This window comes from Benincasa hispida, chromosome 6 (assembly GCF_009727055.1).
Source record: "Benincasa hispida cultivar B227 chromosome 6, ASM972705v1, whole genome shotgun sequence".
Classification (NCBI taxonomy): Eukaryota; Viridiplantae; Streptophyta; class Magnoliopsida; order Cucurbitales; family Cucurbitaceae; genus Benincasa; species Benincasa hispida.
This window is the reverse complement of record NC_052354.1, coordinates 38147556-38173938: the sequence shown is the minus strand read 5'-3', so window position 1 is coordinate 38173938 and position 26383 is coordinate 38147556. Positions and strand designations below refer to the sequence as shown.

The following is a 26383-nucleotide window of genomic DNA, read 5'->3' as shown; positions in this document are numbered from 1 at the left end:
AGATCACCGACCTAATATACCTACCATTTTGTTGAAAAGACCGAGTGTAGAGCTGGGAACATAATAATACAAAATGGAATTGATTCCTTCACCCTTTAAGGGTAAATAGATGAGTGTTCCCTTAAACGGTGTCTTCAGGGCTTGAACAAATGGCCCAACCCTCTCATTAGCCTGAGAGGGTTTTCTGTTTATTGGTTGGATCATAAATATGTTGTTGATTAGAGGAGCACTGGTACTTAAGAAGTTAGAGGTAACCCAAGGGTTAAACGGTAATTTAACCCTGATGGAGTTACGAACACTCGTGAAAGACTAACTTCCTAGTATTGGTCTATATTCGCGGACACAGAAATATATCTGTAGTGAGAAGAGTGCAATTATGGGTCTTTAGTGAAGTGTACCCAAAGTTAACGAATACTGATTAATTTGGTTAATAAGTTTAGCCAATTAATCTCATATTGTTGGAGTTTCTAATCTACAGATCCACCAGGTCCCCTCGTTAGCTCACCAAAGGATACGTAAGAGGGATAATTTGAATTTTTCAAATTAATTTGAGGAAACTATATATTAATGTGATTAATATATAATTAATTATGGATATGATCTATAATTAAATTAGAAAATAATATTTGAATAAGATTCGAATTAATTAACACAAGTGTATTAGATTCACAAATAATTAATTAATAAAGAAATCTTGCACATATACAGGGGATGTATATACTAATTAAATATATACATTAAATTGTGTCTAATGTATAAATAGTTATTTAATTATTGTGCAAATTAAAATTAAATAAGTATTATTTCATTGGGCTAATTAATCAAATTAGTGTTGTTTAATTAAATGGGTTAATTAATTAAATAAATGATATTTAATTAATTATAGAAAAGGAAAATATTAGGAAAAAGGTAGGTTTGACCCTTCTCTATATAAAGACCTCCTTATGGCCCTTTGGGAAGACAGTGAAACACACAACACAATACACAATACCATAGTGTTATTGTGCAGAATTTTCTCTAAGCCATAAAGAAAATCCTCTTTACTCTTCAGAAAATATTTCCTCCTCTCGCTCTCCCAATAGTTGGATATAACCTATCCCTCTATTGGAATCCCAAAGAATAACGAGGTTACTCTTGTGGTAGTCTTTGAGATTGTTAAAGAAATTGTTCGTGATCAAGATCGATGGAAATCTGTTCGTTGGAACTAGAAGAGGATTGTTCGTGGCACTTGGGAATCTACAAAGATAAAAATCGTTCTAATCTTTTCCCTAAAGCAAGCTAATTTTACATGTTTATATTTTGTTTAAATTCAATGGTTATGTTTATGTAAAAATCGTATTGCGTGATGGAAGACGTTCTAACAAAATGCTTCTGCTGTGGGATTCGGTCCCATCCCTTCACCTAGCTCCGTACTCGGACAAATCCCCAAAATGGTAGGCTTATTGAGTTGGCTAATTTAGCCACTCTCATCCATACAAATCGAAGAATCGCTCTCATAGACAGGAGTTCACAACTCATTTAGGATTAAGGTAAAGTCAACTATGGTCATCCTAGTGAAATATAAGTCTCTTCTATCAACGGTGTTATATAAAGAGTCTATTCATTTCGTGGTTCAGTCTTATATAAACTCTTTGTATAGAATACCCCCATTTGCATGTCTCTACATGAATAATCAGGATCAAATCGTTTGTAGCACTTTACAACAATTGTAACATCTACAAAGAGGGCATTATTTGTAGTGTCATCAAGATAATTTATCCAGCCTTATCCATATCCTACAGACCATTTAGGTTATCACTTAAATATGATCCACCTATATGTCTCCACATACATGTCTAAGTTTTATCAGATAACCTTGGATCTTAGTTTATTGGATTTAATTAACGTAGTTTAAACATCAATAAAAGACCTCTTATTTTATTAGATACATAATTTGTCTTTACAAACCACAAGATACATGAGATTTAAGACATAAATTCCAACAATCTCCCACTTGTCCTAAAACGAGTGGGTTGTACAGTATCAAATACATTACAAAAAAATGGAGTATAACTAGTATTAAATACCATGAGTGGGATGTACAGTATCAAATACAATACAATAAACTAGGGCATACAATACACCCAACAAAATTTCCCACTTGCCCTAGATTAGGTGATTCATATCTCGAAGACTCATACTCTCTAGGTCCCTCAAACATTTTAGTCATGAGAGCCTTTGTAAATAGATCAACAACATTGTGCTCAGAGGCCATCTGTGTGACAGTCACATCTCCCCGTTGCACAATCTTTCTAATGAGAAGATACTTGCGATGAATATGTTATCCTCATTTATGGCTGTGAGACATCTTGGAATTCTCCACTGCACCACTATTTTCACAATAAAGGGTGATAGGCAGAGTAATATTTGGAACGACTTCTAAATTCATCAGAAAATTCCTGAGCTAGACGACTCCATAGTGGAATCCGCAATGCAACCTTGTTTAATGATACACCATACTATTGCCCCTCTATTTAGAGTGAACACTAATCCTAATGTGAATTTTTTAGAATCCTTATCAATCTAAAAATCAGAGTCAGTGTATTCTGTAAGGATTAAATCCTTAGCCTCACACATGAGCATATAACCCCTCGTTCTCCATAGATACTTGAGGATCGTTTTGATCGTTGTCCAGTGATCTAATCCTGGATTGGATTGATATCTACTTACAATCCCTACTGCATAACAAATGTCAGGTCTGGTACATAACATTGCATACATAAAGCTACAACAACTGACACATAGAGAACTAATAGCTTGTAGAAATGCAAGTAATTGCAACCTTTTACTTAGAATTATGAATGTTGATGAGTATAACATGTGTCAATATTTCTAAAAAATCATGTGGAATAATGAAATTGCGTTGATTAGAATTAAAAATCCCCACTAACCCTATATCATGTGTTATCTTGCGTCAAAATGCCTATTTTGTAGTTGTCGCAAGAGTCGATCGCATGCGTTGATCTCAATGAAGAAAAGTTGGTAACATGAAACGTCGCAACTACAGAGTGATAGCCATGATAGGAGTACGATCGCAAAGAGTGGGTGGAATGTGTTGATCCTTCATGAAGAAGTGAATGTGAACGCATACCTCGAGATGTCTGAGCTCTTCAGTAGACCTTCTGAAAAGCGGTCAGACCATGATGCAGCGCTAACATTCTCACCTACTGCGTCAGTAATGGCAATGATTCAGAGCGGGACTATTAAAGTTGTCAGTATTTGGCTCTATAAATAGAGCCTTAGAGCTCAAGATCAAGGTATCCAAGACTTTTGACTTGGGCAGATTCCTGTGATCACAGACGAAAGCATGAGCAAGAAATTCTTTGAGAGTTCTTCACTTCCACAACTTCATTCAATTGACTACCAGAACTTCATTGGAGATAGTCTCGAGAGGGAGTACTCCACCGTCCATCTATTGCACCACCGGCAGCCTTGACACACATCTGATGGAAGCAAAAGATTGCCTACATCTAGCCAACCACCTCTCTTCTCACCTCTGTATTGTATTATATTTTGGCTTAAGACATTAATACATTTTGTAATCAATGCATCTCTTTAATTCCTTCAATATCATTTACATCATCTTCTTCTACTCCATCTTTTACTTTCACTGTTATGAGTTAAGTACAGATTGCAAGATATCGCATACTCAATCATGCGACATAGAGATATGACGCATGTAGTAAATCACCGAGAGGTTTGTGTTGTGCCAGTATAGTGAGTCAATCCTGCTTGCTTAGTGTAAAGCTATCACAATGTTTGTCTATGCGTAGTAACTATAACCAAGTGTCCGAGAGGGTAAGTAGTGGAACTCACTAAGCAAAGTAAGCAGTATTCCTAGAGATAGGAATAACCTTATACTCAATGCAACCATGCGTTATAGAGATATAAAGCATGTGGCTGACCATCGAGAAGTGTGCGATATACGAGTGTGGCGAGCTGGGATTACCCTTGCAACCAAACTTAAGAACTTGTGACCTCTCCTTCCCAACCATAATTCTCCATGCATCTTATTACACGTTAAAAGTTGCCACATCTCTATCGCTTCTCATAGCCAAACTTCAATTCTTCAGTCTGTTTAGCTAGGAGTAGGAGTAGCGCATAGTTAATCAGCTTCTTTCTTTCATTTTTATTCTCTACCTCAAACACATTACTTTACAATCATCTTTTAGTTGCAAGTCCCTGTGTTCGACCTCAGATCATCTCGAGAAACTTGTGATCTCATTATACTTGGCGAGAGAGTAAGAAAACTTGTGACAGGAATGCATGATCATCACATAAACGATTGATGCATACTGTATATTCGTTAAATCTACGCATGATCATCGCATGATCATCAACGCAAACCAATTATTTCCCCAACAGGAACCAGTCTCATTTCCTCAACCTCTAGAGGGTCTTAGGACACTATTCCTTAAACGAAACAATTTAATGCCTGAAAGGTAATAAATCCTTATTGGAATTGTGCGTCAAATATCTGACAAACATCTTGTCAATATACGATGCCTAAGACAAAGCCAATATTTTGTTCTTACGATCCTTGATGATTTGGATCCTTAAAACAAATTACGCCTTATCCAAATATTTCATTTGGAACTAGGCGGCTACACATTCATTTACATCTGTCAGTAAGCATACATCATTCCCAATGAGTAGGATATCATCCACATACAATACAAAGAAAGCTACCGAATTGTTGATTATTCTCTTGTTGACACAAGGATCATCAACATTATGATTAAAGCCATAAGAATTGATCGCAGTATCAAATATTATATTGAAAGATTGAGATGTTTATTCCAATTCATAAATGGACCGATTAAGCTTGCAAACCTTTTGCTCTAGACCTTGTTCAATGAATCCCTCTGGTTGAGTTAGATAGCCTCTTCAAAATTATCATTCAAAAAACCAATCTTGACGTCCATTTGCCAAATCTCATAGTCATAATATGTGGTTATGCATAAGAGAATTTGAATAGACTTCATGACAAAAGGTGAGAAAGTCTCAGTATTATCATCAGACATTGTTCTTAAAACTATTTTGCTTCGTAGTTTGTGGTCCCTTATATGGTCTTCCTCCAAGAAAGTAGCATTTATCGATACAAAAATATTATTTTCCTTTGGATCACAGAAGTACCCATCTCTCGTTTCCTTAGAGTAGCCTACAAATAGGCATACTTTCAAATGAGGTTCCAACTTTTCAGGATTTGTCACAAGCACATGGGTTGAACATCTCCACATCCTGAAGTGGCGTAAACTACCTTTACGACCTCTCCATAACTCCAAAAGCGTTTCAAAAACACTTCTAGATGAAACGTTGTTCAAAATGTAAACAGCAGTCTCCACTGCAAATCCCCAAAACGAGTCAGGAAGTTAAGCATAACTCATCAGAGACCGAACCATGTTCAACAGAGTTTATTTCTCCTTTTCGATATACCATTCTGCTGAGGTCTACCAGGAGTTGAGATTTGGGACATTATTCTATGTTCTATCATATAATTCTGGAACCTTAAGTTCATATACTCTCTACCATGATCAGATCGTAGTATTTTTACTTTTTTACCTAACAATATTTCAACCTCAGTCTTATATTCTTTGAACTTTTCAAGTGCTTCAAACTTGTGTTGAATTAGGTAAAGATACCTATATCTTGAATAATCGTCAATGAAAGAGATGAAATATTCATACTCTCCTCTTGCTTTTATATTCATCGGACTACAGAGATCTGAATGTATAAGCTTCAAGGTCTCTTTGGCTTTATAACCTTTTCCATTCAAAGGTCCTTTCCTCATCTTGCCTTCGAGGCATGGCTCACATATAGGTAAAGAGTTTTCTTCTAAACGATTTAGAAGTTGACTTTTCTCCCATCTCATAATCTTATTAAGATTAATGTGACCTAACCTTAGATGTCAAAGGTGGACATTTTCTTTAGGAGAAATATTTGGTCTCTTCGCAATTGTTGCCATTATGAACATTTCAGTATTTAGAACAAACTTTGTAACTAACGACCTTAGTATATATAAGTTACTTTCTTTTGAAGCGAATTTTATCTCCATTCCATTCTTAAAAATAAATAATTTACTTCCAAAAAAGGAAAGAGAATGATTTTTCTCAATCAAACAAGAAACATAGAAAAAAAATCCTTTATATATTAGGAACTACATATTCGTCATTTAATAACATATATCGTTTATTGTCCATGAGTAACTTAAGACTGCCTATGGTAGCAGCTAGAACGATCTCACCAGTACCGACTCAAAGAGTCATCTCTCCAGCTTCCAATTTTCTCCAAGAATCAAATCCCTAGTGGGAAGAACACACATGATTAGTAACCCTTGAATCAATTATCTAGTCATAATCATTATTCTCTACTAAGCACGACTCCAGGACAACTAAATCAGATTTGTTGTCATTCGATCTCTTCTTATGCTGAAGAATAGTGGGATCAGCTTGAACACTCTTATTATGAATTCAAAATTTTTCTTCCAAGGTCATACCTCTTTGATAAACTTCATTAGAGTTAACAAATTTTGCCTTCTCTGTTAGTCCATTGACATTCAATATGGACCCTAGTTCAAATAAGGAGCTAACATTATTGGTTTCATCTATATCAGCCCCATCCTGTTTGAGTTTTGAGGACATTCGCTCAAATAATTCTCGCATTGATTGCATGATCTAAAATGCAGTGACCATGCTATCAAATCTCTTAGCCAAGAAATCGGGTATGCTTGCCAAAATGTGAACTTGTGCTTCAAGATTGGCCTTCATCCACCCTTCGTATGCGTCACAAACACTTCGTTTTGCATGAAAGGTTAGGACTGGAGGACATTCCTCACTCAAGACGAAGTTAAGATCATTTACCACAAATATTGTTTTAATTGATTCTTTCCAAGTTGTGTAATCAAATTCATTCAACATTTTAACTTTAGGAAGGTTCATAAAAACGCTAGACATGTTTGCTGATACAAAACAGATTACTCGTTTTAGACACTTATGCAAAAGTTCATTTTAGTCAAATCAATTTTAACAAAACCTTAATAATGAACCCCAATCTCCATTTTGCAATAATACTTCAATGGTTTAGGAAAAAAGCCACCGAAGGATGGTCAGTCACCCCAATACTGAATTGAGACATTTCTCAATCAATCATCACACCAAAATAACTCTTATTCCTATGACGATTAATCACCATTGATTTAATCAAGAAATCACTAACTTGCTTAACAATTTCTTGTAAGTGAGACCCTTCATTTTAAACTCTAGTGTTCCATCCCAATGAGCCAATCGAAGGGAAAAGCCAATTGGAAAAAAAACTAAAGCAATCCTATCCAGAAACCATTTCTAGAGTTCGCCTTAATATCGACTTAATGCACAAACCATTCGAAGGTGGATGCTCTGGGGTGTCACAAGGCCGTATAAGGTCTCACGATAGAAACCAATGAAGGAGAACATAGGACATGTTAACACACATCTCTCTCCGACTTACTATAAACACTCTCTCCATTCACCTTGATATTGACCCATTCAAACACCATTCGAAGAGGGACACTCCCAGGACCTACGAGGCCAAGCATGAGTCTTACTGTGTGAACTTATAGGGAGAACGTGAGTGAAAAAATTGACATATCGTATACATTTTTTTCCTCCCACTAAGTATTTTAAAATTTTAAGGTTTCATAATTAGGTAAATTCAGTTAATTCATATTATCTAAGTCCTTGTTGAATTTTCTCAATATATAACACTTATATTGAATAGTTTAACAATATGTTATTTTATTCATCAAAATCTTTAAATAAATTAATCACCTACTGCATGCTTATAAAATATTTGCCAATTCACCTTCCAGATCGGTTCTCGAGTAGAGATGTTCCATTTCCGCCACTTAAAAAGTCAGTCTAGACAGAACATTTCTTAGACAAAGGTCCCTTGTAAGCAATCATTTGAATTTAATCTTTTAAATGGAGTTCATTTTAATCCTGTTAAAATGAATTAAACGATTAACCTATTTTAAATCTCATTAGAAATGCGTTTAACATAAGTTTAGGTGAATTAATTTTAAATCGTTTAAAATTAATTTGGACCTAGTTTACATGCAACTCTTGATTATATATTTTAATTCCAATTTCATTATGATTATAACCATTTTAAAGTAATGAAAAAAAAAATGTATAAATTTGCATTTGTGATATTTATTAAATATAACGCTTATATTAATCTAAGTAATGTCATGCTCAATGTATAATCCTTTTCCATTATAAAATATAAGTTTTATATTAAACAATCATTAACCATCATTAACCATATATTACATGATGCATGAAATCTAAATAATATGGCATTTATATTAAGATGCATGAGCATGTTAATTTAATCATGATCCAAAAACGTAACAATTATATTTAGATATGATGTATGAACATGTTTATCCTAAGGTGGGATTTCACAAAATGAATTCACTTACCCTAATTTCGGCAAAATGATGAATTTATATGGAGACTTCCTCCATAACTTTCCAAAATTACCCTTATGGCTAATTTAACTAAATAACCATTATTTAATAATTTCGGAAAAATCTAATTTAATATATATTTAATAAATATCATATTTTTATTTTCCTCCACCTCTCAAAATTAATTAATTAATTAATTCTTTATGAATCAAATTCATAAGAATTTAATACTAGAATCCTATTCAAATATTTCTCTCTTAATTATAGATCAGATCTATAATTAACCATATCATATTAATCCCATTAATATGTTATTCCATCAATTGATTTGAATAATTCAAATCATTCATCTTTTCCTTTCATAAGCTAACAAGGGGACCTTATGGACATACAAATTTGAAGCTCCAATGATATAAGATTAATTAATTAAACTTTTTAATTAAATTAATCCATATTCATTAACTACCGGACACTCCATTAAAGACTAATAGTTGAACTCTTCGCATTGTAGATATATTTTTGTGTCCACGGATATAACCAATCAATGGTAAGTCAACCTTTCACAAATCGCTCATAACTACAGTTGGGTTAAATTACCGTTTTACTCTTATAGTTACATCTAACTCCTTAAGTACCATTGATCCCTTTGATGAACAAATAGTTTATAGTCCAACTATAAACTAACACCTCTCGGGTAGTGAGAGGTTAACAATTTAATGTTCAAGACTCAGAATCAGTTATTAAAGGTGTAATTTATCTACTTCCCCTAAAGACGAGAAGGAGTGAATTCCATCTTGTGTAGTTGTGTTCCCAGCTTCCCACTCAGAAAAATTCCCAAAATGATAGGTTAGTTGAGTCGACTAATCTGGCCACTTTCACCCATACAAATCAAAGGATCGCCCTCATAAACAGGAGTTCACAACTCACTCAAGATGGTCAAGTCACCTACGGTCATCCTAGTGAAATGTAAGTCTCTTCTATCAACAGTGTTATATAGAGAGTCTATTCATTTCGTGGTCAGGTCTTATATAAACTTTTTGTATGGAATACCTCCGTTTGCATGTAGAGAATAATCACGATCAGATCATTTGTAGCACTTTACAATAATTGTAACATCTAGAAAGCGGGTCATATTCGTAGTGTCACTAAGATAAGGTACCCAGTCTTATCCATATATTTTATACCATTTAGGTTATCATTTAAACATGATCCACTTGTATGTCTCCACATGCATGTTTAAGTAACATCAGAATAACCTTAGATCTTAGTTTATTGGATTTAATTAATACAGTTTAAACGTCAATAAAATACCTCTCATTTTATTAGATATATAATTTGTCTTTACAAACCACAAGATACATGATATTTAGGACATAAACTCCAACATCGTTATCTATCGCGGTCTATCGCAGATAAACTGTGATATTTTGTTATATTTGTAAATATTTTGATTCATTTTCCTATATTTGAAAATAGTCCTTATAATTAGTTAATGAAAATTTAATTATTGTGACTTAATTAGACTATTAATTGACCATTTTTAATTATTATTTTTATAAAGTAAGATGACTTTTAGATGTATTTTGTAAATGTATGTGTAAATGTTTATACGAGAGCGGAAATTTAGAAAAAAAAAAAAAGAAAAATAATCACAAAACAATATCAAATATTGGTAATTAGTTACAAAATTAAAGGAGACAAAATATTTGCTTCTAAAATAATTATAAATTGTTTATTATAAAATTTACATGTCTAATATAAAAAAATGACCTTGGGGCGTCTAATCCAAAATCTTGATAATTCTGATAGAAATTAAAAATATTTCTCTCATATCATTGTGGATTTTTGAGAAAAATGATGTTACCCCCAATATCTCAGTCGTTTACTCGATTTTATGGATATTTCAGCGAAATGTCGCGATATTTTCATCATTCATTGGAAATAACAATGGTGTGTGAAACTATACAATTGATATGTAATTGGACCATAAAATCGAAAAAAACTTAACTAAGCTAATGTAGCTAATTACTAAAAAAAATTGAATTTTTCTTGAAATTTCGAAGTTTGTCGAAATTTTCTCGAAATGGGGGAAAACAAAATCCTCCCTGACAAAATTTTGAGGCCTTCAAATTGAAATCTCGAAATTTCGAGATTTTCATCAAAATTTTAAACCATAGTTGCCACCACCACCTTCAACGAAGTCGTCGCCTAGAACTTCCATACACTTGTCATCATTGGTAACGACATCGAAGGCAAGAGGAAACAAAAGAGTTTGTTTTTGTTTGGGAATTTTCAGGAGCCGAGTTCGTGGTTTTCCCGATGGTGGTCGCGCAATAAAAAAAATGATTTACTTATTTTTAATATTTTTTCAATAAAATAACAAAAAATACCTATAATATTGAGCAACATGTGTCTTTTAGGTGTCGAAATTGTTTATAGTGGTGATTGAAACAGAAATTTTACCGATAGTGTAAATTGTTACATTTGTTTACATTTGAAGTTTTAAAGTGATAAAATTTAAAAGTTAGGGTTAAAAGTGATACAATCTACCAATTTTGACGTCAAAAATATTTTTTCGTTTAAAATTATAGGAATTATATTAATGTTACATACACCCATGACTAAATTGTTATAAGTTTGAAAGTACATACTTAATTCATTGCTTAATGAAATTTATGGACTAGATTATTATATGACGAAGATTGTTTGTTAATCAAAGAAGGTACCATGTACTTTTGTTTTGCTAATGTATTGTCTATAGTGTTTGTGTTAGTAATCACATTATATTGTTCCAACATGGTCTATATTTTTATTTTGAACCACCATTTTACTATTTTTGTACAACTTCTACTCATGAAGACCTTATTGTGTGAATGAGGGACTGCTTTGATACGCCGAATTGAGTTTATACCAATAAAATTTTACCAATTCTGGAGGTTTTCCCTATAAAAAGAATATACATTTTCTTAATATATCAAAAACCACAATTAAAAAGTAAACATCACTTCAATTTTGCTTTTACTCCTATACAAATATTAACATTAAAATTTAACTCAAAATTAAACATAATTATGCATTTGCTCCTATACCAATGGTAACATTAATATAAAATTTAAACATAATTGTGCTTTTATCTATATACCAATCCCAAACTTACAAAACTTTAAGTACAATTACACATGCAACAAACAAACAAAACAATTTAAGGTTAGACCTACGATTTCCATTCCCAAACCATTATAGGGGTACAAACAATTTTTATTGGTCTATTAAAAAAGAACAAAAACTTACTTTTAAGAAACTTTGCTATATTGGGGAGTGTTTTTAACAGTTGAATAAGGAAGAGTTAAAAGTCCGGTTAATATTGGAGACATTTTACTTAAAACTATACGTAAACTAAGTACATGAGAATAAAGTAACAAAACTCATGAACATAAACTCATTGAGAAACAAACTCATGAAAGGTTAGTTAGTAAATTAACTTATGGAAGACTAATGAACTATGTACAAGGAAATCGAATTAAGTGAAATAATTGATTAGTAAATGACTCAAGAGATTCTTGCACATAGAAAAAATCAAATTATGTTGATAGTTTTAAGTAGTAAGTAGTAATATTTTCTTACATACTTGAGCAAGAGGTTCATAAAATGTCCACACACAGGATCTTGTTTCTCATGTTACCAAAGTTAGTGGTCAAAAAAGAAAGATACGTAGTTCCTTTGTGTTGAATGAACTCAATATTCCAATACAATCTGTCTTGCACTATATGAATAATTAAATGAATAAATACATCATACAACAAAGATCAAAAGGATTATATTACCCCTGTGAAACAACACACATAGTACTAAAAAGAACGAACCCATCTCACATTGTTGCTTACCAATTAATACTTGGATGTTAAACTGACAGTACACCTGACAATAAGCAAGAGAAAAATACAATAAACAAAAAATGACAATTAACATATAAAAATAGAAGTATAGTGTTACAGAAAGAACCGAAGACAAGAAATAAAGTTGCAGGCAGTTGAATGTTGTCGTCTTCTTTCTGTTATGTTTGTTATAACTACTAGAGCTTCTTCGTTGACATTGAGTGTCTGTATAAAAAGAAAACGAATGTGAGAAGAACGATAGAGAGAGCAAGGCATTTATTCTGTAATAAATTTGAAGAAGAAGTAATAAAAGAAACCCTTTCAATTTGCACAAACGTAGGCCTTTGGCCGAACCACTTAAATACTTGTGTTCTTTCTTTCTTTCTCTACGATCGTCTAGCATTTACTTAAGTATCGTGTACACGATCGTTTAGCTCCGCATCACATCGTCTATACGATCGTCTAGTACCATAGTTGTTGTCTATACGATCATTTAGTTCTTCACAACTATCGTCTACACGATTGTCTAGTGATTCTTACTATCGCTTACATAATTGAACTATCGTCTAGTTCTTTGGAGCTTTGTCTATACGATTGAGCTGCCTTCAAGTAAATGATTGAAGAGTTTTGAAGCTCGAAGCATATAGCCTTCCCTGAGTCTTGAAGTGTACTTAACTGTTAATTCTGAGTAGTTTGTGACTGCAAACAAGAGTATCATACTTATCTAAGACAACAAGTGGTATCAGAGATCAGAGAACAATTCAAGACAGATCCAAGATACAAATTTTTGCATACTTCGAATCAGATAAGTCAATCTTGAAGTTCAAAAATGGCTACAACCAGGTATGAAATCGAGAAGTTTGATGGAAAGACAAACTTTGAATTATGGAAAGCGAAGATCAAGGCAGTTCTGGGACAGCAGAAGGCACTTTTGGCCATTATAGACCCTGCAAAATACCCTGAAATAGTCATCGATGCAGAGAAAGAGACAATAGAGGTGAATGCTTATGGAACCATTGTCTCAAAATGTCACATATAATGTTTTAAGGCCGATTGTTGACCAGCCTATTGTTTATGCCCTTTGGAACAAATTGAACGTGATTCATCTCAACAAAGACTTGCCTAATAAAGCTTTCTTGAGGGAAAGATTTTTCACATACAAGATGGATGTTGCAAAGTCCCTCACTGATAATTTGAACAAGTTCAAGAGATTGTCAACAGAATTTAGATAAATAGGAGATAATATTGGGGAAGAAAATGAGGCTTTTATATCACTTAACTCTCTACCAGAATTATTTAAAGATGTCAAGATAGCCATGAAGTACGGTAGAGAAAGAATAACTACAGAAACAATCATTTCAGCAATAAGAATCAAAGAAATAGAGTTACAAATGAGCAAGAAAGATCAGCAAGGAAGAGAAGGCTTGTTTTCAAAGGGGAAAACAAATAATAATAGGAAGGGCAAGCAGAATGGTGGTGACAAGTCTAAGATCAAGTTTCATTTTTGCCATAAGCTTGGACACATGAAGAAAGACTGTTATGCCTTGAAGAGGAAGTTGAACCAACAAAACAAGGGAGGAAAATAGACTGAGGCTATTGTGGGGGGAAATTCCCTTGTGTATTCAGATGTCTTGGTTGCAACTGAAGATAGTGGAGAGCAGAATTCTATGGAGACTCAAGACTGGGTGATAAATTCTGGTTGTTCAGTCCATATGACACCATCTAAAAGGTAGTTTTGTACCTACAAGAAGTGGGATGGAGGGCTGATCTACATGGAAAATAATAATACTTGCATGGCTGTTGGAATAGGGTCTGTTTCCTTGAAGATGCAAGATGGTTCAGTAAAGTTGATTAAGAATATGAGGCATGTTCCTATATTGAAGAGGAATCTCCTATCATTAGGGATGTTTGACTCCATTGGCTATGAAAACAGAGGAGTTGGAGGTACTTTTGAAATAATTATAGACTCAAAAGTAGTATTGGTGGCAACAAAAGTTAATGGCTTGTATGTCATTAAAGATGTGCAAATGGAACATTCAGCCTTGATGGCAAATGATGAAGAACATACAGAAGATGAGCTATGGCACAAGAGGCTATCTCATATTAGTGTGAGAGGGTGATGAAGGGCAGGAATGCACGTCATTATAGGCCTTTTATTTACAATTATGAAGGTTGTTAAGTAGAATATATGGCGATTATGTTAGGAATTCATGAGAAAATGAGTTTGCATCAATCGACATTAAGAATCTCGGTTAACCTACTTTTATGCGTTATTATGCGTTCAATTGTTTATTTTTATAGCAACCGTAGAAAGCGATCGCATGCGTGGAAGCCAGGCTATCGCAAAGACGACCGCATGAGGGGATCTCCCCATCGAAGAGACGAACGCATACGTACGACGCATGGATGTTGCAACCATTAACCACGTGCGTCCATCGCATAGAAGTTGCGGAAGTCAAGCGAATGCGGTCATCACAGAGAAATTGCGGCTAAAGAATAATAATCATAATAGAAGGATGACCGCAAGGTTGGTGGAATGCAACATGAACACATACCTTAGGAGTATTAAAAGATGATGTTGACATTTCACCTACCACGCCGTTAGCAGCAGAGATTCAGAAAAGGACCATCGCGCCGCGAGTGTCAGATTTAGAGCAGGTCCATAACTATTGTCGGCGATCAAGCTCTATAAATAGAAGCCGTTGAGAAGAATTTCAAATCATCTAAGGTTTTTCGCCTGAGGCTCCCTACCTCAGGGCGGATCCTTTTGATCCAAACCAAAGCGTGAGAAAATAGCTTGAGAGTTCTTCATCCCCTTCAATCATTCCGAGTGACGACCGAAGCCTTTGCCGGAGATAGAGCTCGAGAGAGTCTACTCCACCACTCATCCATGGCACTACCGCAGCCTTGACACACATCTGCTGGAAGCAAGACATTACTCCTAACTGGCCCTCCATTTCTTTTCTTTCTTTGTATTGTGTTACATTTTGGCTTAATGAATTAATACATTTTGTGATCAATGCATTTCTATATTTCCTTCGATTCCATCTCCATCTTCATTTACTTAGTATCCTTTACTTTCATTGCATCACTGGAGAGATTGTAGAGTATCGTATACTTAATCATGTGGCATTAGAGATATGAAGATGTAGCAAACCATCGGGAGTGTGTGTGTGTGCGAGTGTTGTGGGAAACTTATTTGCTTAGTGTGAAGTTGTAGCAACGCTTGTCTATAAACGGACGCAATGCTAGTCTATGAGTATAATCAGTAGCAACTAACTTGCTCGGGGAGGTAAATGGTTGGTTGCATTAAGCAATGTAAGCAAGTGTTTACTAGAGATAGGAATAATCTTACGTCAGCCAGGTTTATGCGATTACCTTGTCTTATGAGCGCATCATTCATCATTTAGGCAGACTTGGGAGAGTAGTCTAAAAACCAAATCTAAGACTCGAGAGAGCGGATTAGATCGCATAAGCAAGAATGGGAAACTTAGGAATAAGCTCCGTTTTCTACTACACAGCGTATGCACCCTTTAAATAGGATATGGTGGTATGCGGTCATATAGAGGCTTAGAAATAAGCTTCTCGACACTATCGCATATACATCACATGCATCTACGTCAAGTGTGTATAGCATGATCACATAGCTTGCGTTTGTTGAGGTTGCCCTTGCGGTCAAGCTTAGTGTTGTAATGAAGATATCCTCACCTTTTCATCTATTTTTCCATGCATTTACTACGCGTTAATAGTTGTCGTGTCTCTACCTCTCAATCATACTTCACCGCTTAATCTGTTAGTTAGAAGTAGGAGTAGTTCATAGCTTATCACCCTCATCATTCTTTTATTTATTCGCCGCAAACACATCACCGCATACATTTAACTACAAGTCCCTGAGTTCGACCTCGGATCACCCGAGAAACTTGCGTTCTCGTTATACTTGGCGAGAGTGCAAGAAAACTTGTGACAGGATTGCATGGTCATTGCATAAGAGATCAATGCATACATTTCATCCTAACACATGACCACCGACGCATGAGAACCAACGCATAACCTAAGATATGCATTGCATAATTACGTTCACAAATTTATGCCACCAAGTTTTTGGTGTCGTTGCTGGGGACTTGGCAGCTAATAGTTTGTTGAGTTTTATGTTTTTGCAGGCAACCTTTTTACCTTGGGAGTATTGTAGCTTGTGCGACCAAGTTGCAAACAGTATTGAAGTGTAGGCAATGCGCCGAAAGCCAGTATTGACCCCAAGATAGAAGGGCAATCAGTCTCATGAGCATAAGGTAGTTATAAGTGCATGACGACTAATATGCGCCCAACAATTGTCAGAAGTTCTAATGGTCAGGGTGAGCCTCTTGACCTAAGTAGTTGAGAGAAATCTCCTGCATGGAAGACTCCTTGTAGTGACATCACTCCAATTTCTCTAGGGACGTCTTCTACTCTATCTTTACCTTGCTTTCCTAGTTATTTTATTTTTATTGTTATTTTGGATATGCGGCTGCTTCCTTAGTTGTGGTGCATTTGCTCCTTGTAGATGTAACAATAATTCTCCTTAGTGCGCAGTACAACGGAAGAATCCTCCCCATCATTCAATGCATGGCTTCGACCGCATGAATTTCAAAGCATGGTCGCAAGTGTGTTCTACTTAAGGTTTTTTTCTTGTTATCTTTTATGCATTATCCTTTTGAAATTCTCTTTGTCTGATTTCTTTCCTTTGTGATGTCTCTATGATGGTACGTATAATTCTCTACATCTGCCAACTAAGTATCATAAGGCTCTCCTTACTTTTAATAGCTTCTTCAAAATTTGACAGTCTAATTTTTATTATGTGTAAACATCTGTTCAAACATTTGTTACCGCATTCCTGTTGAGTTTTTCTTTAGCTTTGCGGTGAGAGCACTGCCAACCTCTAAGTTTGGGGGTGGCAGCGATCCCGAAGAATTGCGTTCACTACATTTTGATGCTATTTAATAAAAAAAAAATTGGGCATAACAACTCGACTTCCAGCGCAATGAGGAAACCCATGCTGATAAGAGTTAAGTTATGAAAGGCACTTACCCATAGTTACATGTCCGCATGACACACATGGGGGCAAGCCAAAACGAAAGTAAGTCTACAGGATCAATGCATAAGTGCAACTCCTCTGTCTGGCGCAAGCCAAATCAAGCAAGACAAGAGTTGAGTTGAATATGGCACGTAACCGAAGTTGGCTGTCTGCATGACACACGTAGGAGCAAGCTAAAACGAAGGGCGTAACTAGGTTAAACGCCGCATTTGAATAAGAAATCGCAAAGCTTTGAATTGTCTCAACGAATGCATTCTTAAAAGCTAAATGAAAAATTGCGGGGAATGAATAAAAAGTTTTTTAGCAGAGGCTTGCTAAATTTAAGCTTAGAAAAAATCTTTTTGAAGAAGCAGCCAAAGTAGAGGAGAGCGTTGCTACTATGGTTAGAGGTAGGAGTAAATTATATTTTGGGAGGCTGGTCATCGCAAAGGAAAGCCTGGGGGTGAATTGTTAATTTCTTGAGTATAAGGCATGCTTGAGGACAAGCATGATTCTAAATTTGGGGGTGTGATGACGGGCGGTCTTTTATTTAGAATTATGAAGGTTGTTAAGTAGAATATGTGGCGATTATGTTAGGAATTCATGAGAAAATGAGTTTGCGTCAATCGGCATTAAGAATCTCGGTTAACCTACTTTTATGCGTTATTATGCGTTCAATTGTTTATTTTTGTAGAAACCGCATAAAGGATCACATGCGCGGAAGCCAGGCTATCGCAAAGACGACCGCATGTGGGAATCTCTCCATCGCAAAGGAGAACGCATACGTTCGATGCATGGATGTTGCGGCCATTAACCGCATGCGTCCATTGCATAGAAGTTTCGGCCGTCAAGTGAATGCGGTCATCGCAGAGAGATTGCGGCTACAGAATAATAACCATAATAGAAGGATGACCACAAGGTTGATAGAATGCAACATGAACGCATACCTCGGGAGTATCAAAAGATGATGTTGACATTTCACCTACTACGCCGTTAGCAGCAGAGATTCAGAAAAGGACCATCGCGCCGCGAGTGTCAGATTTAGAGCAGGTCCATAACTGTTGTCGGCGATCAAGCTCTATAAATAGAAGGCGTTGAGAAGAATTTCAAGTCATCTAAGGTTTTTTGCCTGAGGCTCCCTACCTCAGGGCGGATCTTTATGATCCAAACCAAAGCGTGAGAAGATAGCTTGAGAGTTCTTCATCCCCTTCAATCATTCCGAGTGACGACCGAAGCCTTTGCCGAAGATAGAGCTCGAAGAGTCTACTCCACCGCTCATCCATGGCACCACTGGTAGCCTTGACATACATCTGCTGGAAACAAGACATTGCTCCCAGTTGGCCCTCCATTTCTCTTCTTTCTTTGTACCGTGTTACATTTTGGCTTAAGGAATTAATACATTTTGTGATCAATGCATTTCTATATTTTCTTCTATTCCATCTCCATCTTCATTTGCTTAGTATCCTTTTTTTTTATTGCATCACTGAGTAAGATTGCTAGAGTATTGCATACGTAATCATGCGGCATAGAGATATGAAGTATGTAGCAAACCATCGGGAGGTGTGTGTTGTGCGAGTGTTGTGGGAAAAACTTATTTGCTTAGTGTGAAGTTGTAGCAACGCTTGTCTATAAATGGACGCAATGCTAGTCTATGAGTATAATCAGTAGCAACTAACTGCCCGGGAGGGTAAGTGGTTGGTTGCATTAAGCAATGTAAGTACTGTCTCTTATACACATCTAGATGTGTATAAGAGACAGTAGTTGGTCGCATTAAGCAATGTAAGCAAGTGTTCACTAGAGATAGGAATAATCTTACGTCAGCCAGGTTTATGCGATTACCTTGTCTTATGAGCGCATCATTCATCATTTAGGCAGACTTGGGAGAGTAGTCTAAAAACCAAATCTAAGACTCGAAAGAGCGGATTAGATCGCATAAGCAAGAATGGGGAACTTAGGAATAAACTTCATTTGCTACTACACAGCGTATGCACCCTTTAAGTAGGATATGGTGGTATGCGGTCATATAGAGGCTTAGAAATAGGCTTCTCGACCCTATCGCATATACATCGCATGCATCTACGTCAAGTGTGTATAGAATGATCGCATAGCTTGTGTTGGTTAGGGTTGCCCTTGCGGTCAAGCTTAGTGTTGCAGTGAAGACATCCTTACCTTTTCATCTATTTTTCCATGCATTTACTACACGTTAACAGTTCTCGTACCTCTACCTCTCAATCATACTTCACCGCTTAATCTGTTAGTTAGGAGTAGGAGTAGTTCATAGCTTATCACCCTCATCATTCTTTTATTTATTCGCTGCAAACATATCACCGCATACATTTAGCTACAAGTCCCTAAGTTCGACCTTGGATCACCCGAGAAACTTGTGTTCTCGTTATACTTGGCGAGAGCGCAAGAAAACTTGTGACAGGATCGCATGGTCGTTGCATAAGAGATCAACGCATACATTCCATCCCAACACATGACCACCGACACATGAGAACCAATGTATAACCTAAGATATGCATCGCATAATTGCATTCACAAATTTACGTCACCAGAGGGTTGCAAGTTCTCTCAAAATAGGGAATTCTTTCTAAAAGTGTTGGAGACAGCTTGAAATTTTGTGAACATTGCATACATGGCAAGGTAACAAGGCAAGGCTTCCCTAAAGGACAACACACCTCCAAGGAGATACTTGAATATGTGCATTCTGACTTATGGGGGCCAGCTCACTCTTCATATCTAAGTGGAGCAAGGTACTTTCTTTCCTTTATTGATGATTACTCAAGGAAGAGTTGTGTTTACTTTCTATCCAATGCTCTTTTGCCTAAGAAATATTGGGCCGAAGTTGTTTCTTACACGATTTACACTCTAAATAGGTGCCCACATTAGTCAATTGAGCTGAAAACTCCAAAAGAAAGGTGGACAGGACAGCCTTCCAAGCTGAAACACTTGAAGGTGTTTGGATGTATAGGCTATGTGCATCAAAGCCAAGGTAAGTTGAAACCTAGGGCTGTCAAATGAATGTTTTTAGGCTTTACACCGGGAGTGAAGGGTTATAGACTATGACATCCTGTTGAGAAGAGATGTGTTAATAGTAGAGTTGTTGTGTTCAAAGAAAATGAAATGTTTATGATGTCCGAGCAACCATCAACATCTATGTTAAAGACTAGTAGCACAAGGTTTGAGGTGGAGCCTCAAAATGATCGAGGAGTTCTCAAAATCTAGATGTTGAAGGTGATGACACTACTGAGACTAATGAACTTATGTCAAGTGAACAAGTAGAGACACATGGAGATTTATAGAATTATTCCTTAGCAAGAGATAGAACTAGAAGAACCATTGTACCTCCTTCAAGATATCAAGAATCTGATTTTGCTAGTGTTGCTTTAAGTGTTGCCATTTCATTAAGCAACAATGAACCCACCAGTTTTGAGGAAGCAACTAACAGCCCTGATGCTAGACAGTGGATTGAGCTAATGAATGATGAAATGAAGTTCCTCAACCAAAATGATACCTGAAAACTAGTACCTTTGCCTAAAGAGTACAAACCTATTTCATGTAAGTGGATTTACAAGTTCAAAGAGGAAATTCCAAGGGTTCAAAAGTCTAGATTCAAGGCAAGACTAGTTGCTAAAGGTTCACACAAAAGGAAGGGATTGATTACACTGAGGTCTTCTGTCCAATGGTGAAACATACATCCATTAAGCTACTCCTCTCCTTAGTTGTTCAAAAGGACTTGGAGTTAGACCAATTGGATGTGAAGACAGCCTTTTAACATAGATTATTGAATGAGACTATTTACATAAAGCAACCTCAAGGATATGTGAAGAAAGGAGAAGACTTGGTATGTTTACTAAACAAGTCTATCTATGGGCTCAAACAGTCACCTAGGTGTTGGTATGAGAGATTTGATGAAGTAATCTCCAAAATGGGATCAAGAGAAGTTCCTATGATTGGTGTGTCTATACAAACTCTAAAAGCTTCAAGGAACCAATTTATCTACTCCATTATGTAGATGATATGCTGCTGACCAGAAGTTCCAAAGAAGAGTTAGGGCAAGTCAAGATGCTCCTAAAGAAAGAGTTTGACATAAAAGACCTAAAGGAATCTAGAAGGATTCTAGGCATTGAGATTGAAAGAGATAGACGACATGACAGATTGTATGTGAATCATTCAGAATATTGTGGAAAAATACTGTAGAGGTTCAAAATGGAAGATGTTAAATCAGTTGGCATTCCACTTGCTCCTCATTTTAAGCTCTCAAATGCAAACAGTCCTAAAAGCACAAATGAAGATCACATAAACCATATGAAGGTTGTTCCTATTCCCAAGTAGTGGGATCTTTTATGTACCTAATGACTTCAACCAGACTAGATCTGTCCTATGCTACAAGTTTGGTCAGTAGGTACATGGCAAATCTTGGTAAACGACATTGGGAAGCAGACAAATGGATACTGAGGTATCTCTATTCATCAAAGGAAGCAAAGATCTTTTATAGATAGAATGAGCCTTCCAATGATGAAATGTATGGCTATGTGGATGCTGATTATGCAGGGGATTTGGAAAGGAGGCACTCACTATCTGATTATTTTTCCTATGGGGAAACAATCTGATAAGTTGGAAGGCTAGTTTGCAGTCTATTGTGGCTCTTTTTACAATAGAGGTTGAGTTTATAGCACTGTTTAAGGTTGTGAAAGAAGGTTTGTGGCTGCAAAGTTTATTAAACGATTTCGGCATTACACAAACAAATGTGAGAATATATTGTGGCAACCAGAGCACAATCTACCTATCTAAAAACCAACAGTTTCACAGTAGAACCAAGTACATTGACATCAAGTACCATTTTATCAAACAGGAGATTGAGAAAGGGGATATTGAGGTAGTAAAGATACATACCTCAGATAATGTTGCTGATATACTGACCAAAATAGTTCCACTAAGCAAGCTTGGTCGATGCTTGGACCTCCTCGGGTTCAAGTTACCTGAAAAAGGTTAGCTCAATTCAGCTCAACAAGCAAAGAGGGAAAGGTACTCTGAATGCTTACAAAGGTGGAGATTGTTACAGAAAGAACTGAAGACAATAAATGGAGTTGCAGGTAGTTGAATGTTGTCGTTTTCTTTCTGTTATGTTTGTTGTAACCACCTGAGCTTTTTCGTTGACATTGAGCGTCTGTATAAAAAGAAAACGAATGTGATAATAACGATAGAGAGAGCAAGGCATTCATTCTATAATAACTTTGAAGAAGAAGTAATAAAATAGACCCTCCCGATTTGCACAGTGAACATAGGCCTTTAGTCGAACCACTTAAATACTTGTGTTTTTTCTTTCTTTCTCTACAAACATCTAGCATTTACTTAAGTATCGTGTACACAATCGTTGAGCTCTGCATCACATCGTCTATACGATCATCTAGTTCCTCAGCTGTCGTCTATACGATCGTTTAATTCTTCACAAATATCGTCTATATGACCGTTTAGTTCTTCACAACTATCGTCTACACAATCGTCTAGTGATTCTTACTATCGTTTACATAATTGAACTATCATCTAGTTCTTTGGAGCTTCGTCTACAAGATTGAGCTACCTTCAGGTAAACGATTGAAGAGTTTTGAAGCTTGAAGCATACAACCTTCCCTGAGTCTTGAAGTGTACTTAACCATTAATTTTGAGTAGTTTGTGACTGCAAACGAGAGTATCATACTTATCTGGGGCAACATATAATGATATGGAATAACAATGAGTAATCTTGATGTTATGTCATCACGCCTAGGGATAAGATCATAACACTGTGTTGTTTCAATGAGAAAAAAATACATACATAACGGCTGAACCTTAAAATACCTGGTTTGTTGCAACTTTTTTCATCCTACAAAACTCTTTCTTCATCTAAGATTGAAGCAAAGAAGAAGGTTTGTTCTATTTCTTGCTCTTAGTTGTTGTAAGCAAAATGGATTGATCTTTGCCTCCGTGTTGAATTTTAACGGTTGTTTGATTGACCAAACCCAAAACACCAAACCCGAAACACACAAGAAGTGAGGATTTTGAGAGCAACATGTTAATGGTAACACAAAACAACCAATATACAATTTTCTCACCTTTACCAAATAAGAGAAGGCAAAGCTGAAGCAATCGAAGGCAAACTTTGGAGAGAGCATTAACACACTAGTAGTATAGAAAAAAGCCCTACAAAAACTTCACATTAAAACTAATCATATTAACCATATTTCTGTTCAATAAAGTTCTAAAAAAGCCATACTTCTTCCTTCTTGCCTTCAGTGAAGAACTTATACGCCCCATAAAGAACTAAAACCCATCCAGTCCAAGACACAATCACAAAGTGTGAATATAAAGTAATATATGTAGTGCTTATAGAAAAACAATGTAAGAAATCAATCAATTTAAATTCAAATTAACTTCGGATAATAATAGGTTAAGCTAATGAGCCATATGGAATAGGCAAGCTAATTCAAAGTGTTGAAGAGGTTGAAGAAATTAGCATTGTTATACAATCCCAGTTCATACTTGGAATGGAACTAAGAAAAAACGTGTTCTGAAACTTTGTATTTAGTTTAACAAAATGATACTCAATGAGAAATTGACAATTGAAGAAGCTCCGAAAGGGCACAAGTTAAAAACAGAGAAAAACTACTTACCTAATAAGTGTTTTGCCCCAAAATCGATTCCAATCCTCACGCGAAGATCCCAACCTAGCACAAAAACCACAACTAAAGTTAGCAATCCCAAATCTTCAAGACTACAAGTGAATACAATGATCCAAAAATGGTTTTGGAGCCTTAATACTCCCCAAAAATTCACCAAAAGACCTTTAATCCTATTGTACGATATTTTAAAAGTCTGCAAAATTCAAATCTAGCATCAACGCATTATGGTTAATTCAAAACTTTTACCAAACTCTCAATAGATTTTCAACAACTACAAGAAAATCCCACAAAAACTTACCGAAATAACTAGGACAAACCTTAGCACTGCTAGACAGTATCTAAAACTTCAAATCTCTCAAATCTAGCATCCAAACATTATGGATAAATTAAAGTCCAAACCAAAAATTAAATTGAATGGAAGAAAAAAATTGATAATTCAGGATGGTGGGAAATAAAATTTAATTGGGAAACGAAAATGGGAGAGGGAAGGAAACAAACTGTTTTTATAATGTTTGTGTTTAGAGTGTTTAGGGTACTGAGTTTAGTTCATATATCAGAGCAGTTTTCTTTACATAAATAATTTGTTTTTATAGTGATTATTTTTATATAGAGCTTTTTCATTCAATAATTGTAACTTTGATACATGTCATGAAATGCATGTTTTTTGTCTTTATTTTGATACTTTCCCTAATTGAAAATAGTGAATTTCATGTTATATACCCCAATATGTGGTCCTAAATTGATAAAGTAATCAAAGATTAGTTAGCTATCTAAAGTATTTTTGTACTAGTTTAAGTTGATTTTTACGAACTTTTACAAGGATTTTTTTTTTTTTAACTATTTTGCAGATTTTGTTGACAATGCACCCACATTGCCAAAACATGATGCACTCGTATCAAAACCCTAGCTAATTTTCATAATAGTACTCGATCGTCCACATTTGCTATTTTCCTGGTCCTCAGTCGTTTTTCAACGTTGAAATTTGCTGGAAGACATTCAGAACAACCAATATATATCCCTAAAATGTAATTATGCGATAATGACCCTATTACTATCATGTTACATGGTTGGCACAAAAAATATATATTGCACTTGGTTTTATTGTTTTTTATTTTTTTTAAGTACACATGTATTATTAAGAGTTTCTAGGGTTTAGGGTTTACTTTTGGATCATAAATTTCAATATTTTTTAATTTAAACAATCATTTCACAAATTTGTGTGTGTGACGTTTCTAGTTCACTTGGACATAATTATATTGGATTCATTAGGAAAAAACAAATTTGGATTTATATTAATGGTCATGCTTTACATGGTTGAAAAATATGTAACAAAGATCACATTCTCCAACCCAGTTATATGATACAATAAATATATATATATAATAACAATTGGCCAAGTCCACTTACAAAAAAATACATAAACACCCATCCAAAAATTCATTATCTGATGGATATATTCAACAACTTACGTCTGCCTCCCACTCTCCAATTCATACTTATCCTATTGTCATGTTACAAGCATATATTTGGATTAATTTGGAAAAAAATATTTTTCAAAAAGTCATTTTCATTTAAACAGTTCTAATAAAATAAAAAAATGTGTTTAAAATAAAAACACTCATGTATTTGACAACTATTTCTCAAAAGTGTTTTTATATACAAGTTAATGTGATTTGTTATATGCTAAAACTGTTATTATTAATGTCAAATTACCTTTAAAAAAAGAACTATAAAATAATTTGAACTAATCAATAAACCTAGAACTCACTGTTTTAACAAAACTTGTGTACTTTTATGTCTACATATGTGTTTTTATTGATGTTTTTGTGCGTCAACTATAATATAAACATTTATTGACATTTTATAAGAATCAAAATATGTATTTTCAAATTAATAGTTATTTTAAAACTCTAAATTAAGGGGGTTTTTTTTACGATTTTATATCACGAACATCAACAAAACAAAAAATTCGTACATCAACAAAGCTCAAATTTGTAGTAGCAATAATTCTAAATATTGTTTGTTCAAGTTAGTGGAGTGGTCGCCATCACAAGTCACTAAAGTTGGCTTTTAACGATTGAATATGGCTGAAGTTGATTATATGTAGAAGAAACCATTGTTAAAGGGATATGTTCTAAAGACATGTGGATAGAATGTTAGATTTATGTGTTTTTGTTTTATCTTTCAAGGTAAGAAATTCAAAATACACAAATTCAAAATCAAAAATAAAGTAGGTAGTATGTTTTTGCAGGTCCTATGCTTTTGAAATATAAAGCAAAAGTAGAAATCAACTAGAAAAAAAGAT

The 26383-nt window shown here is 35.1% G+C and overlaps 1 long non-coding RNA gene across 2 annotated transcripts; it reads right to left on the bottom strand.

Annotated features, from left to right (window-relative positions):
* Window positions 1–12297: 12297 nt before the first annotated feature.
* Window positions 12298–23576, bottom strand: LOC120080565. Of its 2 annotated transcripts, XR_005482554.1 has the most exons (5): window positions 23001–23576; window positions 22480–22586; window positions 22313–22398; window positions 12491–12588; window positions 12298–12406 (listed from the first exon to the last, which is right to left on the bottom strand). It is a non-coding gene; the product is annotated as an uncharacterized LOC120080565 (long non-coding RNA). The 2 variants fall into 2 exon arrangements; XR_005482553.1 differs by having other exon boundaries at window positions 22480–23576.
* Between the last annotated feature and the right edge of the window lie 2807 nt (window positions 23577–26383).